Raw genomic sequence first — 18,082 nt, 5'->3', positions numbered from 1 at the left:
GCAACCATATAAAATTAACCCTACTATTCTAAAGAATGTAGGGTTGGTCCTCACGGAACTAACACTCTAGCATTCCCTGAAATTTTGATAATAAGAAAATCTATTACACCTTTGTTAAAAATTAATTTGTATTCTAAAACTAGATTATTATCTTAAATGTGTTTATTTTCAAACCTAACTTTAAAAAATTCCTCCAGTCTTTCTACCTTGCTTTATTCCACCTAAATGTATGTACTCTCTTATTGTAGCTTATTCCACATCATACGTATGCATACACATTTATATCATATTACACTTTTTTTATTATTATTAATACTTTGATCCTAAACAAATTAAATAATTTGACATATCTTTATTAATATTTCAAATACATATGTGTGTGTGTGTGTGTGTGTGTGTGTGTGTGTGTGTGTGTGTACTTAAAATGTTTATAAATTATGATTAAGTTTTAAAATCAAAATAACACATATTTATGTTAGAATAAAGCATTAATTTAATTTCATTTATTAAATTAACTTTACTCCATTCTTAAGATTTCACCTTTATGCACTTTTGCATTCACATTTAATAATTAATTAGTAAATATTAAATGGTTTTTTCCTTTTAGGTGACCTTTTTTCGGGTTTCAGCCTCCTTTTATAAGGATTGATCTTTTGTAATTATCTCTCATTTTTTTCATTTCTAAGAATACAATTTGCATATTTTCAAAGCAAAACCCTTGCCTCCTCTTGTCTTTTTCTGTGAAGAACCTCCTTATAGCAATATCGTGAGAATGCTCGAAATAACAGAATACAAAGTGATAGCAGAACTCAGAATGAATCTACTGATCGCAGGCCACTTCGAGGGGGTAACCTCCTTTGAGCAAGCTCAATACAATAAATTCGTCCGTGCCCATCAAGGGCCTCAACCTATTCTTATATACTGGGTACGATCTAGAAAAGTAATACTACCTATGCATGTGGGATAATAAAATATACTCACGGGACGACTTACAAAGCATATGCGTCCAACAACACTACTCTAATAAACAGAAGGAACACACAGGTTCCTAACATCTTCTTCTTTGTGACAGGTTTTTACATACAAGTATCCTTTGGGCTTTGTGAATTTGTATTGCTCAAATATTTAATGGTATTAGAGTCAAATCTATTATAGCTTGCTCAATATTTGGAGAAAAAAGAAAATGAGGGTTTGACATAACAAATCTGGTGTTTTTAAAGTATTTTTGTGAAAATAGGGGGTTTCTAATTTTCGGAGCACTTTGAAGCCAAACAGACCTCATGGTCGGATTCAAAAAGCATCAAAACCCTCATTTTCATATAAAGTTTGTCAATTTTGGACAACTTTAGTTCGGGAGGCAAAATAAAATTGCATAGCAGGGTCGTATGGCCTCTACAAGCACTCTAAGGCAGATTTTTATTAAAAAATTGCAATAAAATACAATTTTGAACCAACATGGTTTTAAAAACTACTAGCAGTTGCCAACACGGCTAGCTAACTGTAGCGGCACCGTCGCGGCCACTGCTAACCGCCACCAGTGGTGCCTCCCGCCCACCACCGCCCTCCCTCCACCCGAAGCTCTATTATTGTCTCGCTTGAGTGGTGTGTTGTTTTATTTATTTGTTTATTTATTAAATAAATATTCTTTTTTTTGCTTCTGGAAGGGCCTTTTTTTTTGTGATATCTTGAACATATGGAGGTCTTTTTTTTATCCGAATGAAGTATTGGAAAGTTGGTTTTGAGATGAAGATGATGGATCGGGTATTTTATGGATTGTTGTCTAGTTTGGTGCATGTTTTTGCACTTGAAGTATGTTGACTTCTATCTTCCAGGGGGAATAACTTCTTCGTTATAGCTTCGTTTTGTGATCTAGAAAAAAATGTCAGAAAGTTCTTCTCAAGCACTTTTTAAATTCTCTATCATTTTACCATTATTTTTTGCCAGATATTTTTTATTCACATCTGAAGCTTTTTGCTCTTTTCTCGCTTACGCATTCCTTTTGTAAGCTAGGGTTTGATTATTTGCATTGTGGGGGGTGTTTTTATATTACTTTCTGTTATTATATCAACATATCAGAAAACTTCAAAAACCCCTTCTAAAACAATGGCCAAGATCTCTTCTTCTCTAGTACTTCTAAGCCCACACAACTATCATACATGGAAAACCCATACGCAGTGGCTTTTCCATTCAAAGGCTTTGTGGTCTTGTCTATCTAGATACAGTGCAGCCCATTTTTTAGCGTCAATACCAGACTTTGCAGTACAGGAATAAGATGGATGAAGCCATGGGTTTGATTTCTTTGAGTGTTTCAAATAGCTTACAATTTCATCTTGAAGAGTGTTCCACTCCTCAAGAAATGTGGGACAAGTTTAAAGACTCGTTTGGCACCATCAACGAGTTCATAACACTTCAGATTGAGGCAGAGCTTACTTCTCTTGTACCCGGTGCTTTCCCCTATATTGAGGACTTTCTTATGAGGTTCAAATAGCATAGGACTTTGTTACAGAGATTTGGGAAAGAGAAGACAGATAAGGAGTGCATCTAATCGATTCTCTCCAAGCTTCAAGGAAACATTTAGATTTTCTCTTCTACCTTCCATTCCACTATGGATGCCTTCGGTCCCAGATTTACCATGCCCACTTTTGAGGTCTTTTATGATTGTTTGACTAGAGAGTAGTCCAAGCTTACACAATTGGATACTATCACCAGTTCAAAGACACAAACATTGGTTACTTAGACATCTACAGGGAAGAAAAAGCAGAAACCGAAGCCCAAGATAGATTCAGCAAGCAGTGAGAGTTCTTCCAAGCCTACTCCTAAATTAGATGCTCAGAAACCCTCTCAGAAGGGTAAATCTTCTAAGTCTAGTGAGTCTTCCTCCAAGACTAAGAAGTTCACAGGTGATCCTTGCAGTTTTGTGGCAAGGAAGGACATCTAGTTTCCAAGTGTTGGAAATGTCTTAAGGCTTTAGAGGAGGCCATGCAATAGACAATATTGCTTGCTTCTCTGAATCTACCACCTTCTCCCTTAGGGAAAGGACATGCTCTTTCTGCACGAGCATTGTCCTCTATAGGTACTTGAATTCTTGATTCTAGAGCTTCACACCATATGTCACACTCACCTGATTTGGTTAGCTCACTTACTCAGAGTGTTACTACACATATTGTAGTTGGTGATTCTGCATAGCTTTCAATCATAGGTTTAGGAACTATCTCTTTAGAAGGTGGTTCACTACAACATGTTCTCTTGGTTCTAGCCATTTCTATGAACCTCTTGTATGTCTTTCAAATTTGTCATTCTCGCTCTAGAAAGATTGTTGAGTTCTCACCACGTGATGTGATTATTAGAGACCTCTATGATCCTAACTTGGTTATTGCTATAGGGAGTGTTGATCTTCGGTCTTAATTATATTAGTTCGATGGCTTTGAAAGCTCCAATTCTACGAGTGTTTCTCTCATTTCTCATGCAAACATAGTGAGCAAACTTTGGCATGAGTGTTTTAGCCATGTCAACTAAAAATCTCTACAAAAGATGAGTACACAGGAGCTAGTGATTGGGTTACCTCATATCTCTTGTATTGACAGTGTGTGTCATGGTTGTGCACTTGGCAAACATCACAGAGATCATTTTCTGACAAGTAGATCCACATGTGCTAAGGCACCATTGGAGTTGATACACAATGATATTATGGCATTTCCCACTCCATCTTTTTCAGGTGCTTGATATGTTCTCACCTTCATAAATCACTTCTCTAGACATACATGGGTGTATTTTTTTAAGTACAAACATGATGTCTTTGATTCATTTTGAATCTTTAAGACATTTTTAGAGAAGCAATCTGGTCAATCTATCAAGTGTATACGCACTGACAATGGGGGGAATATGTGAATCAGTCTTTCAAAGATTTTTGTACTGAGCATGGTTTACAACATCAATTAATAGTTCCCCACACCTCACAGCATAATGGGGTTATAGAGAGAAAGAACAAGACATTGCAGGAGATGGCCAATTGTATGATACAATCTCAAGCTATGAGTTCTTCATTTTGGGCTAAGGCTATCAATTGTGCCAACTATATTCATAATTAGATTCCTCACAAGGCATTGCGACACTTGACTCCTAAGGAGGCTTGGACTCATGTCAAGTCTGATGTTTCTACTTTCTACATTTTTTGTAGTGAGGCTTGGGCATTTATTCCAGATGCTTAGCGAAAAGCCATGGAGAAGAAGAATCAACCACTCATTTTTGTTGGCTATTGTGACCATGTGAAGGTGTACAAGTTGTATGATCCTGATTTCAATGATGTCTTGTTTTGGTGAGATGTTTAGTTTGATGAGTGTTATCCTCTATCTCCAACTTCTTCCTCACTACCCAGTCTTTCCTCTACTCCTCCACCAGATTATGCATCCTCTGAGGAAGATTTTAACATTGATCCCCCTTCACCACCTCCACCAAATGTTCCACGAGTGCCTAAGTGGGCTCGTGATACTGTTGATGTAGTTGGACCTTTGGCACGTGATCCTACAGATGCTCGTCACACTCGTGCTCAGACTGTAGGTAGTGGCCTTTTGAGTCATGCCATTTCAGATGATCCTCAAAGTTTTCATAGGCAACAAGACATTCAGAGTGGGATAGGGCTATGGATGAGGAGTATTCTTCTTTGATGAAGAACCGCAGATGGGATCTTCGTCCTCTTTTGAGAGCAAGAAAGTTGGTTCGATGTTGATGGGTGTACCGTACCAAGTATATTGCAAATGGTTCTATTGATAGGTACAAGGCTTGTCTTGTTGTAAAGGGTTTTTTTGTAGGTTGAGGGTATTGATTACTCTGAGACCTTTGCCCCTATTGCCAAGATAAATTCTATTTGCCTTGTACTCTCTCTAACAGCGTCACAGGGATGGATAGTTTATTAGATGGACATTAAGAGTGTCTTTTTGCATGGAGACCTTCATGAGGAGATCTACATGGAGTAGCCTCATGGTTTTATGCAGGACTCTTCATTAGTATGTTGGCTTCAAGGTTTTTATATGGTCTCAAATAGGCCCTTAGGGCTTGGTATGAGAATATGGATTCCTTCTTGCTTGCTTCACAATTCACTTGGTGTCATTTCAATCCTACAGTTTACATTCAACATCATGGGGATGACTTATCGATACCTGTGATTTATGTAGATTACCTCATCATTACAGGTAGCTTAGTTTCCATGATACTAAGTGTTCAACAAGCATTGAGAGAGCAGTTTGAGATGACAAACCTTGGACTTCTCCACTATTTTTTGGGCCTACATGTTGTTCAATCTTTGAATGGGATAGCCATACTCTAGCATAAGTATGCTCTTGATATGCTTCAAAGATTCGACATGATTGATTTCAAGCCTGCTCCCACACCTTTTCAGTTAGGTGTTGTTTTGTCTACCACTTGCTCTACTCCTACAGTAGATTCCACTTTATACAGATAGCTTCTAGGTAGTTTATTGTACCTGACAAACACACACATCTTGATATTTCCTTTGCGGTTGGACTTGTCTCTCAATTCTCCCATGATCCACATGAGAGTCATTGATAAGCTTCCCAACACGTGTTGAGGTATATTAGGGGCACAACATGTTATGACATTCACTACACATCAGGGGATCCTCACATTATTGGTTTCACAGATTTGGATTCGGCCGGTGATATTGATGATTGCAAGTCTACTTCTTGTTTTGTCTTATGTATTGATTCTGGTCCTATCACATGGTCTTGCAAGAAGCAGCATGCTCGTGCATTATCATCTATAGAGGTAGAATACAAGGCAGTTGTATAGGCTAGTCAGGAGGTTTTGTGGCTTCAACAGTTGATGATAGAGTTTGGATTTCCTCCTGATAGTCCCACTTTTTTGTGGTGTGACAATTAGAGTGCTATACACATTTCTCGCAATATAGTTGAGCATCAGTGGACCAAACACATTGAGTTTCACATGCACTTCATTAGGCATATGATTTAGGATGGTGCCTTGAGCTTGGAGTACATTCCTACCACTGAGTAGGTTGCAGATATCTTCACTAAACCTTTTGCATCCCCACGGTATCTTCAGTTGTGTTCTATGCTTGGGGTGAAGGGAGTTGTCCTTGGGGGGTCTCAATGATGAGTCCTTCTTTTCTAACTATCTCTTTTTGGAGTAGAGTTTTTCCCACTAAGTTTTTTCTATTTCTCCATTTCATAGAGATTTGTTTGTGATTGGGTACCTCATCAAGCCTTGTTGTCAAGACCCAAATTTGCTTTCTACATTGCCTTGTAGTTTCCTTGCTCTTTCTACATTGTTTGTAGTTGTAGTGTTGCTGATCTTAAGGGGCTTGTTAGAGTAAAGTGTTAATTTAATTTCATTTATTAAATTACCTTTACTTCCTTCTTAAGATTTCACCTTTATGCACTTTTGTATTCACATTTAATAATTAATTAGTAATTATTAAATGGCTTTTTCCTTTTAGGTTACCCTCTTTTGAGTTTTGATCTCCTTCTTTAAGGATTGATCTTTTGTAATTATCTCTCATTTTTTCATTTATGAGAATACAATTTACATATTTTAAGAGCAAAACCCTTGCCTCCTCTTGTCTTTTTCTTCTCTGTGACAAGGTTTTACATGTGGGTATTCTTTGGGCTTGTGGATTTGTATTGCTCAAATCCTTCAATTTATTTATTGATTATCAAATTGGTCTCTCCTAAGATGTAATATACGATCATATGCAATGAGATACAAGAACATTTAGATCACATATTCCTTATTTCTAATGCACAAATACCCTTACATAATAATAGGTTGCCCTTATATAATAGTAGACACTTATTGCCCATAGAATTTTAAGGTAATAATAGCCGAAATGATCCAACAAACTCTGTTGGACTTTGGATCTGTTGTAGGGTAATGGGTCCTAGTCACCTTTCTATATCATAATAATTCTACATCTAATATATTTTAAAATAATAATTAAATATTATCACGAAAATGATAAATATTTATCCATCAATTAAATTTTAATATAGATTGTCCACAATTATCTATTAAGAATTCGCTTAACAATATCCCTTCACCAACTTAGATACTAACGAGACTGCAACAAACAACTTCCTTAAATTTGATCATACATCCCTGAATTTTACAACAATTATTTATAAATTTAAAGATATTATATCTTTAAATTTGAAACATTTTTCTAGAGTGTTTTATAAAGGTCTTACAATAACCTTATCAAGTCTACAAGGTTTGTTTATTTATGAAGGTTTTTTGGTAATGGATATTTTTGATACAAAGTTGAAATGAAAGGTGGGATTGAAAGTCATGTTTATTATGTGTTGTCTACTTCTTCATGTGAATCTTGGAGTCATATGCATTAAATAAAATGATGACTCGATGCTTCCTATGCAGATTTTGACAAAACTCAATTTCATTCAAGACCTCCGACCAATTATTCATTGTCAGCAGTTGAACCCTCATTTCATTTTTTTTTTTTTGAATAAGTTTTTTTTTTATATGTTTATTTAATGAAATGTGTGTCATTATTGGAATATCATAACGATTTTAATGTGAATTACGACAAAGAATTGATAAGAAAATAGCTTTGTTATGTTTTGTTTATGGATATATTCACCAAATGAACTCTTCATAGCATAATATTTTGGGTATTTGAAATTTAATTTAAAAGAAATAAGAATTATTGTATAACATGTAGAGTAACAATCATATTTTTCTTGACTAAGTTACAGAATTAGAAATTTGAGAAAGTCTATGCTTTCTTTAGCTTTGATTTGCTATTAAACATACTATTTTATGAATATCCTTTATACTTTTTAGAATCCATAAACAGGCATATATAGCTTGTCAAATTTGGAAAATGAGAGAGGATTATGCATTCTCTTGCTTCTGATTTGCTCTCGGAGCACATTCTTCAATGGACTATATAATAAGTTGTCCAAAACAAAAGAAGCTTCATATTTGCTTCTTATATACCCAATTTTTTAACATTTGTGAGGTAACTTTAATCACATCATAATGAGAGAATTATTTAGCATTATGGTAATGTGAAATGAATACTCTGTTCTAGATTCATTATTGAGTTGTTGGGCATGATATCTATGACAGATCGTATTAAAATGTAAATTAGTCAATTATCACGATAGGTTGACCATTGCATGTTATTGGAAATATGTGTCAGTTCATTGGATTAGAAACAAATATGATAGTTGAAATTATACGAATCCTAGTTGTTTGAAAATGGAATAAGGCATTGTGCAACTCCACATATGACCCACTACTTGTGAACCTTTGATTAACAATCCTTTGGTGGCTTACAAACACACTTCATTCACCAAATCTTGAGAGGTAAATTTTCAGGCGGGAGTCTCCACCAAAGCATGCAAGCACCTTGGTGCTTCTCCCACTTTTTTCACTAAAGGACTACACAAATCCTTCAATATTTGCTGGCAGTAAACAACATGTCTCTTCTGGAGAGTGTTCATTTAAAGATGTGAATCCCCACATAAATGGTTGATATGATGATTAAAACTTTCAGGTTCTTGAATCTCTTCTACCAAACCCTTCTCTCTGTTCTCAGATGTACAGATGACATAATTGGCTATAGAACGAACAAGCTTTACACAAGCCTATTATAAACCAACATTGAATCCCACCAAATTCAGTGTATTTCTAAGCATGCAAATTATGATCCCTAATTAACATATCGAACTTTCTCCATTCCTTTTAATAGATTGCTCATATAGAGATATCAAATTTACGTAACAAGATATGGAAGTTTGATTATATTTATGAAGAACCTGAGAAATTTGTTTTAGGCAATTGGTTACTTCATCTCCATCCAATTGTTGAACATGTTTGGTAAGAGTATTTGTGGCTATATACCTCCTTTGGACTTTCTCTATGTATACTCAATCGTTTGGTTACCAAGCGTCATTAATGTCCCCAATTGGAAGGATAGATTTTCATTCTTCTTCTTTGGGGTTCTTCTAGTTCTCTAGGATCTCAAAGAAGGAAAAACATAAACTTTTGACAAAATTGGATTTTTTTGATCCCCGAGAAAAAATTCAGTGGAAGATTTTTGAAGCAAACAAATTGATTGGTTTTAGACAAAATACATGTGGACTCAGTGGACTGAAGTTGGCGAAGAGCCAAGAAAAGCATTTTAAAATCTACTCGCCCAATATTGTTGACATCATCGGTAGTGAAACTCATAATGTCTAACAATGATGGGAAGTCAAAACATTTTGGTGGCAAGTCTAATAGGAATAAGCCTATTGGCTTAATTATTTTTAAATTTTCAAGAGTTTACAAGATTATCTCTTATATACTTGTAATTGGCTATTCAATACATTCCTAATGTTTGAAATAATTATTAATATTGTGTATTTAAATGAAAAACATTTTGATAAATTGATATTAATATTCTTGCTCGACATCAAATTTTAATAAAAAAATATTTAATATGAAATCTTAAAAGTAGATTTTTAAAGAAGAAACTATAAAATGCAACAAGCAATTGTCAATCACAATAATTTCTTAAAATACATTTAAAAATATATATACATTCTTTCGAGACAAGAAATGCAAGGGGGCGCATTATTATTATTATAACTAAGTTAATACTTAGGCATTCTTCAATCATTTATTAAAAAAAACTAAATATGCTAATATAGTGAAAATGGTTTTAAGTGTTGTGAAATGTGAGGCAAATCAACGTTGTTGCAAATTAACGTTGTTGCAAATTAACGTTGTTGCAAATTATGAATATAATTACCAAGACCAAATATATTGGAGTAAATTATGAAGCATCTTGTTTATAGTTATTTATTGTGTCTAATTAAAAAATTAATAATAAGAACAAGTCATTAGACATTGAAGAGAGAGTGGGAAAATCATTTGAGATTTGTTGCACTTGCTTCATTTCACAAGAATAACGAACTTAACAATAATTCCTTAGATAGACGCATATCTAAAGGACAAATGCTTCATATAGAAATGTCTAAATAATAGACTAAAATGTATGCCTTACCAAGAATATACTTGTTTGCCTATTGGGGCTTGATATTGCACATGTGTGGTATTTCCACAAAAGGCCATGTCAACATGTTAAACAAGTTGATTTTTGTTGCCACATTTATAGAACCAAGAGATTGTAATGTATAGGTAAAGGCAAGGTATTTTGGCCTGACAAATTTTGCAATTGAATTGGAGTAATCATAGTTAGGATTGTCAATTTGATTTATTTAACCCAAGATCCTTTCTCTCACATGTTTTCCATTTCAATCATATCCACAAGAAAGGTGGTTTGTGGTTCTAGTAGGGTTTTCTTTGTTGGGGCTTTCTTTCTCACACTGTCATGTGGATGGCTAGGAGCTCAATGACCTTGTGGCAGCTTTGTTTCATGTGTGAAGAGATTTTCTAGAGTATGAATCTGTAATGAGAGAGTACTTGAATTTTATGACGAGGAGCAAAAGGCATTAAGTGATTTTGAGAGGGGAATGAATGATTCCTCTCCCAAATAGTAACAAATGTAATACAAGGCTATTATAGAATTTGATAGCAATGTTGTATCTTTTAGCTATTTAGCAATTTGGCTTTATATTAGTAGGCAAGACGCTGTAACACAACATTAAATTGTGAGCCTCTTATTTGGGAGGTATTGGGTTCGAGTCTAATCGATATTAGCAAGAAACATAAGGGGTACATTATTATTATAGCTATAAGTATCCCTACATTATTCAAATTTTTAAAGTTAAATATCCTAATATATAAAAAATGGTTTTGGGTGTTGTCAAATGATTGTTTGATGCAAGTTAAACTGATGGTGCTACAAATTGTGAATATAATTACTAATACCAAATATATTGGTGTAAATTATGAAAAAAAATTCAGCCTATTGAAACAGGATATTTGACGTATTTATTATGAATTCATAGAAGCAGTAGATTAAAATAAATATCATATTGAATTAAAAGAGAACTATCTAAAAAAAATATTTGTGAACTTTTTAAGGAATGGAAGCAACAGATAAACTAATGAAAGATCCACATCGTAAGTTAGATGATGAATACAATAGCATGCACCGACCAAGGAAAATAAAATAATAACAATGCTCATTTATCTTCACCATGATCAAGTGCACATGTGATTACAGCGAAAGATGGAAAGACTTAAAAAAGAGGGCTTCAACCATTAAATAAGAACTCTTAAACTTATGGAGTCAATCGATAAGGATTAAAGGGCCCACATTATTGGGAAAGACGAATACAATTTCTCATCACCTACTATGAATCTAGGAGAAAAAAAAATTCAATAGCATTACGTAGTAAAATGTGGTCACATATATATAATTGCCCGTGGCTATACAGCCACGAAAATGCATTTCCTTTACTTTGCTTTTTCCAACTTTTCAAGAAATATTCTAAGTCCTCTCCTTCGTAAGGAAGTACATTTTCGTGGCTGTATAGACGTTGCCTATATAATTGATTACAAAGAGATTCCAAAACTAGTGAATTACTTTAGTAAACTACAATGAAGTCCAGCAAATTAGTGGCCAGAAGAAGTGAATAATACAAGCACATATGCATATTGAATAATTTAAAATTTTATGAAAAATAATAAGGGCAAACGTCTACAAATGGAAAGTTTCAGATAATAATTTGAACGCGAAGTAAATTGAAGAGTTGTAGAGAAGGAAGTCACCTCCGTTACCCTTGCAAATATATGCATTTTGACTGAATATTATTTTGAACCTCAAAAGAGTTATTTGATTGGAATTTGGTTGGACAATTATATGAAGGATAGAGATCCAATAGTTTAATAATTAGTGAATACAAAGAAAAGTCAATGAATATGGTTTTTCCCAAAGGTGCAAGGGCAAGGGAGGAAAGCAATCTAACGACCCAAACATTTGGAAATGTTGAAGATAATTAACAAGTTTTCAAATCAAAGACAAAATGTGAAATTTTCCCTACAAGAAGGATGCTTTCAATCATTCTAATTGAAGGAAGCATTAACAAATATGCCCAAATTGGCAATAACCTAACATTCATCTAAACTCAAGATTAGGGGTGATTTAACTTTGCATTCAAGGAAACAAACATCTCCATATAGGAAATGATCTCAGGTGCACACTTCATTGCTTATAAAATATTTACATTCAATTATCATCCTAAGAATAAAAAATATACGTTTTGCATCTCATCATTCTGAGAGTATAATATATTAATACCATTATGATTGCTACTCCTTTATATTATCATTTTTCTAAGGAAAGTTATGTAATATCATATGCATTAATTTCTTAAGCTGGCACTTTCTCCTCAAAATCTAGAAGCAAATTTTAATTAGCAGTGACACTTTGATGTAGGAACATCCTAGGTTGCATTACTATCCTACATGTTTTCATGTTTCTCTATTGTTGTCGAATTCATAATGTTGACCGAGTTGTAGTGACAAGCATTGTTGAGTTCTTGTTGGTGTCAAGTTCCTGTTGGTGCCTAGTTCCTATATATGCCAAGCATTGCCATGTGACACTATTTTTCTTGGTCATTATTTGACTGAGTTATCTGTGTTTGGTTCCAATTTGGGTTGAATTTACATGTTTTTAACTTTGGTATTTACATTTAATAACTGTTGTTAGCCGACTTGTGGTTGTGCATCCATTTAAAGTAGGATTTAATTTATATGATAGGTCGACCTGTGGTTGCGCATGTATTTAAGGAGGTTTAGGATTGAATTTTAGGAGTGAGTAGGAGTTAGAGGGATGGAACAAATAGTTTGTCTAGAAGAGTTAGAATGTGAAGATCATCATTGAAGATCAAAGTCTGAATTGTATTGTTGGTCATGACTCGGAAGACCTTACAGTCGAGCATGTATGTTGATAATTTGATGAATCTATAAATAATTAGCTCTTCTATATCCTTTGGTTGTTGTTCTATGTGTTGTGTTTCCATTGTGTTTAGTCTTGCAAGTGGCTTTGGTAGTTGGGTGTGCCTTTGGCCCTAATTTTCACTAGCCTCCCTGTGTCAGGGGGTATTAGAGCTTGAGGTTCATCCTTGTGAAGATTGGATTGTTGATTTGGTTTTAGGGTAGCAGATATGAAGATTTGACCTATAACTTGTAGAGGGTTACGATCTTGCAAAAACTTGATTGTAAAGATGGTTTGAGGTAGAGGAAATGTTGAGAATGCCATATTAGATACATTGAGACAATTTGTAGCTAGATTAGATGTTGTGGAGACAACCCAAAGGAGAGGAGCACATCTTGATGATGTGAGTGATGATAAAGCAATAGCACCAAATCCTAATCCATAACCTGAAGAAGATCAAGATGAGGAAAGATTATTGAGAGTATTGTCTAGGGCACATTCAAAGCTTGTTGTAGAAGTTGTTCCTTATGATGGAAAATTGGACAACAATGTTGTGTTGGATTGGATCTCTGATATAGAGAAGTTATTTGCGTTTGAAAACACTCCTAATAATAGGAAGGTGAAACTTGCAGTTACTAGGTTGAAAGGTCATGCTTCACTATGGTGGGAGTACTTGCAAACTAGTAGACAAAGGAGAGGAAAGGAGAAGATTAGGACTTGTCTAAAAATGGTGAACAAGTTAAAGACAAAGTTCCTTCCTAATGATTACCAAGTTAGCTTGTTGAGAAAGAGACAAAATTTGAGACCAAGGGACATGATTGTGAAGGAGTACACTAAGGAATTTTATAGATATGGACATGTGGACGATGATGTTGAGAAAGTTGCAAGGTATATGAATGGATTGAGATATAGGATTCAAGATGAAATAAATTTTGTAAATTTGGAAAGTGTGGAGGAAGCATATCAACATGCCTTGAAAGCTGAGGAGATCTTGACAAAGAAGCATGAACAAAGACAAAGAGGTAGAGGTGTTAAATTATAGAGAGGCAGAGGTAGATCTTATGGAGAAGGTGACAGATCTGACAATATTGGGCAAAATTGGGACAAATCTGATTGGAAGAATGATGACAAAGGAAAGATTGAATGGGAAGGTGGTAATTCTTACCAAGGAGGTACTAGTTCTTATTGAGAAAGATGTAATTCTCATTCTAGAGGTGGTTTTCATGGTAATTCTTTCAGATGTGGAAAAAAGGCCACAGATCCTTTGAGTGTAGATCTTCTAAGAATGAACAAGGTAGCAGAGATGCTATGGTTCAAGGAGACATTGAGGGTTCACCAAGTGGACTTGAGGCTGGAGAAAATGTGATGGTGAGAAAAACCTTTTTTAATAAGGGAAGTGACGAGGAACTTGTTCTAAGGAGAAGTCTTTTCAAGACCAGATGTAAGATGGCTGAAAAATGTTGCAAGATGATCATGGACAGTGGAAGTTCAACAAATTTGGGCTCAAAAGAACTAGTTACAAAGTTGCAATTGTAGAGCTTGGAGCATCCTAAACCCTATCATGTTTCATGGATCAAAGATGAGCATAAGATATTGTTAAGTGAACAATGTATTGTGAAGTTCATGATTGGACATTATTCTGATGAAGTTATGTGTGATATTATGCCTATGGATTGTTCTCATATTTCGTTGGGTAGACCTTGGCAACATGATAGATATGCTATACATTATGGAAGATTGAATCAATATACTCTTTGGGTGAATGGAAGAAAGAAAGTATCGTTGCCTTTGATTGAAAGTCTAGATGAGGTTAATTGTACTATTGTGAGAATTTGCATGGTTAATGGGAGATAATTTGAAAAATAAATGAAAAGGAACCAAGTTTGTTTTGCTATAATTCCTAGAGGACTGAGTTTTGGTAGTAATGACCGAGTGACAGTAGAAATCGGTAAAGGTTGAGTATCAACATAAATTAAAAACTTGTTAAATGAGTACCAGGAGATTGTTGTAGTAGATATACCTAATGGCTTACCACTAGTAAGAAGTATATGTCATTGTATGGACCTGATTCCTAGAGCTAGTTTGCCGAATAAAGCATCATATAGATTGACACCTATAGAGAACGAGGAACTTAACATACAAGTGCATGAGTTGTTGTATAAAAGTTTGATCAGAGAAAGTTTGAGTCCATATTTTGTACCTATTGTATTAGCACCTAAGAAGAATGGAGAATGGAGAATGTGTATTGATTCTAGAGCTATTAACAAGATCATGGTTAAATATCGGTTTCCTATGCCGAGGATGGATGACATAATGGATTATTTGAGTGGAGAAAAAGTATTTTACCAAGATTGATTTAAAGAGTGATTATCATCACATGAGAATTAGAGATGGTGGTGAATGGAAGACTACTTTCAAAACAAAAGATGGTTTGTATAAATGTTTGGTAATGCATTTTGGTTTGACTAATGTACCTAGTACTTTCATGAGGTTGATGAATGAGGTTCTCAAGAGATTTTTGGTTAAGTTTGTGATTGTTTATTTGGATGATATTTTGATATTGAGTAAGACCAAGGAAGAACATCTTGAGCATGTTCACAAGTATTATAGAGATTTAAAGAGGAGAAGATGATGATTAACTTAAAAAGTGTTCCTTTATGCAAGAGGAGATTCTATATTTGGAATTTGTGATTTCAATTGATGGTTTGAGAATGGATCCTAAGAAGGTTAAAGCAATTTTGGAATGGCCTACACCTGAGAATGTGGGTGAGATAAGATCATTTCATGGTTTGGCTAGTTTTTACAGGAAGTTTATAAAGAATTTCAGTCTTATTTGTAACAATATGATTGAGAGAATGAGAGGAGATTAAAAAGGAGTTCAAGTGGACACATGGAGCTGATAAGGGTTTTGAGACTTTGAAAGAAAAGGTTGTTGAGTTACCTATATTGGATTTTCTTGATTTTAATAAGGTATTTCAAGTTGAATGTGATTCAAGTGGCAATGCAATAGAAGTTGTGTTGAGTCAAGAAGGTGAACCTAATTCTTTCTTTAGTGAGAAGTTGAATGATATTAAAAGGAAGTATTATATGTATGATCAAGAGTTTTATGCCATTGTTCGAACCTTGAAGAAATGAATACATTATTTGATTCCTAAGAAGTTTGTGTTGTATATTGATCATAAAGTTTTACAGTGTATGGGAAGTCAACATAAATTGAATCAGAGACATATGAAGTGGGTTGAGTACTTGCAAAGTTTCACATTCGTGATTAAGTATAAAAGTGGAGTTACTAACCGAGTTGTTGATACATTGAGCAAAAGACGTCTTTGTTGAAGTTGATGAAAGCTCAACCCCATAGCTCCCGAGAATCACCTGCATGCAAACACCTATCACAAAAAAGAGAGAACCAAAAACTATGGAGGTTGGGATTCCTAGATCCATAGATGAGACATTCTTGATGAGCAAAAAGAGAGATTGCTATTATCAAAAGTGAGTGAATAAAATTACAAAGAGATCAATCCTTATAAAAGGAGATCAAAACCCTAATAAGGTAAAACCTAGGTTGCATGATAATAATTAATTATTATATGCCTAAATTTTAGCTTAAGTAAACTAGAAATAATAAGTGACTTAATAATTAAATCAAAATGATTTAATTAACAAGGGAATATCTTATTACTCTAATTGTCTTTGTTGACTAAGATGAAGGTTAAAATTCTTGGTTTTGATGAAATGAAGGAATTATATGATTTTGACCCTGATTTTTCTGAGGCATGGAGAGAGTGCAAAGCACCAAATCTATCAAATCACATGAGTAAGTATGATGAGTATTTCATTCAAGAAGGTATGTTGTTCAAAGGAATTCAGTTGTGTATCCCTAGAAGTTCTATGAGAGTTCATTTGATCAAGGAAATACATTATGGTGGATTGGCTGGACATTTTGGAATTGATAAGACATTGAGTTTGTTGAAGGAAAAGTATTATTGGCCATAGATGTATAAGGATGTTTAGAAGTTTGTAAAGAGTTGTGGAGTTTGTCAAGTTGGAAAAGGAGTAAGTCAGAATACTAGTTTGTATGCACCTATTTATGTTCCTGAGAAACCTTGGAGTGACATCAATATGGATTTTGCTCTTGGATTACCTAAGATAGTAAAGGGGTATGATTCCATATTTGTTGTTGTGAATAGATTTTCTAAGATGACTCATTTCATACCTTGTATGAAGATATTAGATGTTGAGCATGTTGTTGAAATTTTCTTCAAAGAGATTACTAGATTGCATGGATTACCAAGAAGTACCCTTGGTGGAATCGATGACAAGGCACTTAAGGAATCACCCTTCATCATAATTTATGGGATTGACTTATACTTAGGTGGGGAACATGCATCATTCTTAACTAATTGTGCATTACTAACCTCTAATCCTTGCTTCTTCAGACTTGTTGATAAATTGGTTACCATTTCTACAAATTTGGGGTTTGGTCACGAACTTCTGTGAAACTCAACAACTGTAATTTCTTCACAGTTTAACAATGATTTTTGATGACACACTTTGAATCTTCTTGCAATCTCTACTAAATGCTCTCCAAGTGCTCAAATCCACTCTTCTCTATGAAAACTTGAATGCTTTGTGCTCAAAATGAGCTCAAATATGTGTTATACCTCAAAATTCTAATTTTAGGGCCTTGTTAATATTCAGTACTCATAGTGAGTGATATAAAAATGTCTCAGTCAATACAGGGTAACTTGGTTATCATACTGATAGGCCAACACTGGGGCAAATAACAAGAAAGAATTAACAATTTATGATGAAGTTCAGTTTGGTCTATATGTTTCAATCTAGAGGCATAATCTTGTGAAAGATTACTAGCCAATATGCCATCAAGGGGTGCTAGTTGTGAGATGAGGAATTATGCATGCAACTAGAACACACGAAAAATAAACCCACAACAAACTAAAATAGAACTGCGACAAGAACTGTCACTTCTTGGCGATAGGAGCTCAAATGAAACCTACTAAAATAATTCCAGCAACAAAAACATAAAAATATCTTCCTAACAACAATAACAATACCAACTATAATAATTTTAGAAAAAAATCTCACATATCCAAAGAAAACTAATCTATAAGAAAGAAAAGAGCATTGTGCATGAATAAATGATCTAATACACAAATTCTTTATATGCAAATATGATTTGAT

Source organism: Cupressus sempervirens, chromosome 3 (genome assembly GCF_028749045.1).
Source record: "Cupressus sempervirens isolate cs-2001-9-10 chromosome 3, ASM2874904v1, whole genome shotgun sequence".
In the NCBI taxonomy this organism is placed as follows: Eukaryota; Viridiplantae; Streptophyta; class Pinopsida; order Cupressales; family Cupressaceae; genus Cupressus; species Cupressus sempervirens.
The sequence above is the reverse complement of the archived record's forward strand: the minus strand, read 5'-3'. Positions refer to the sequence as shown.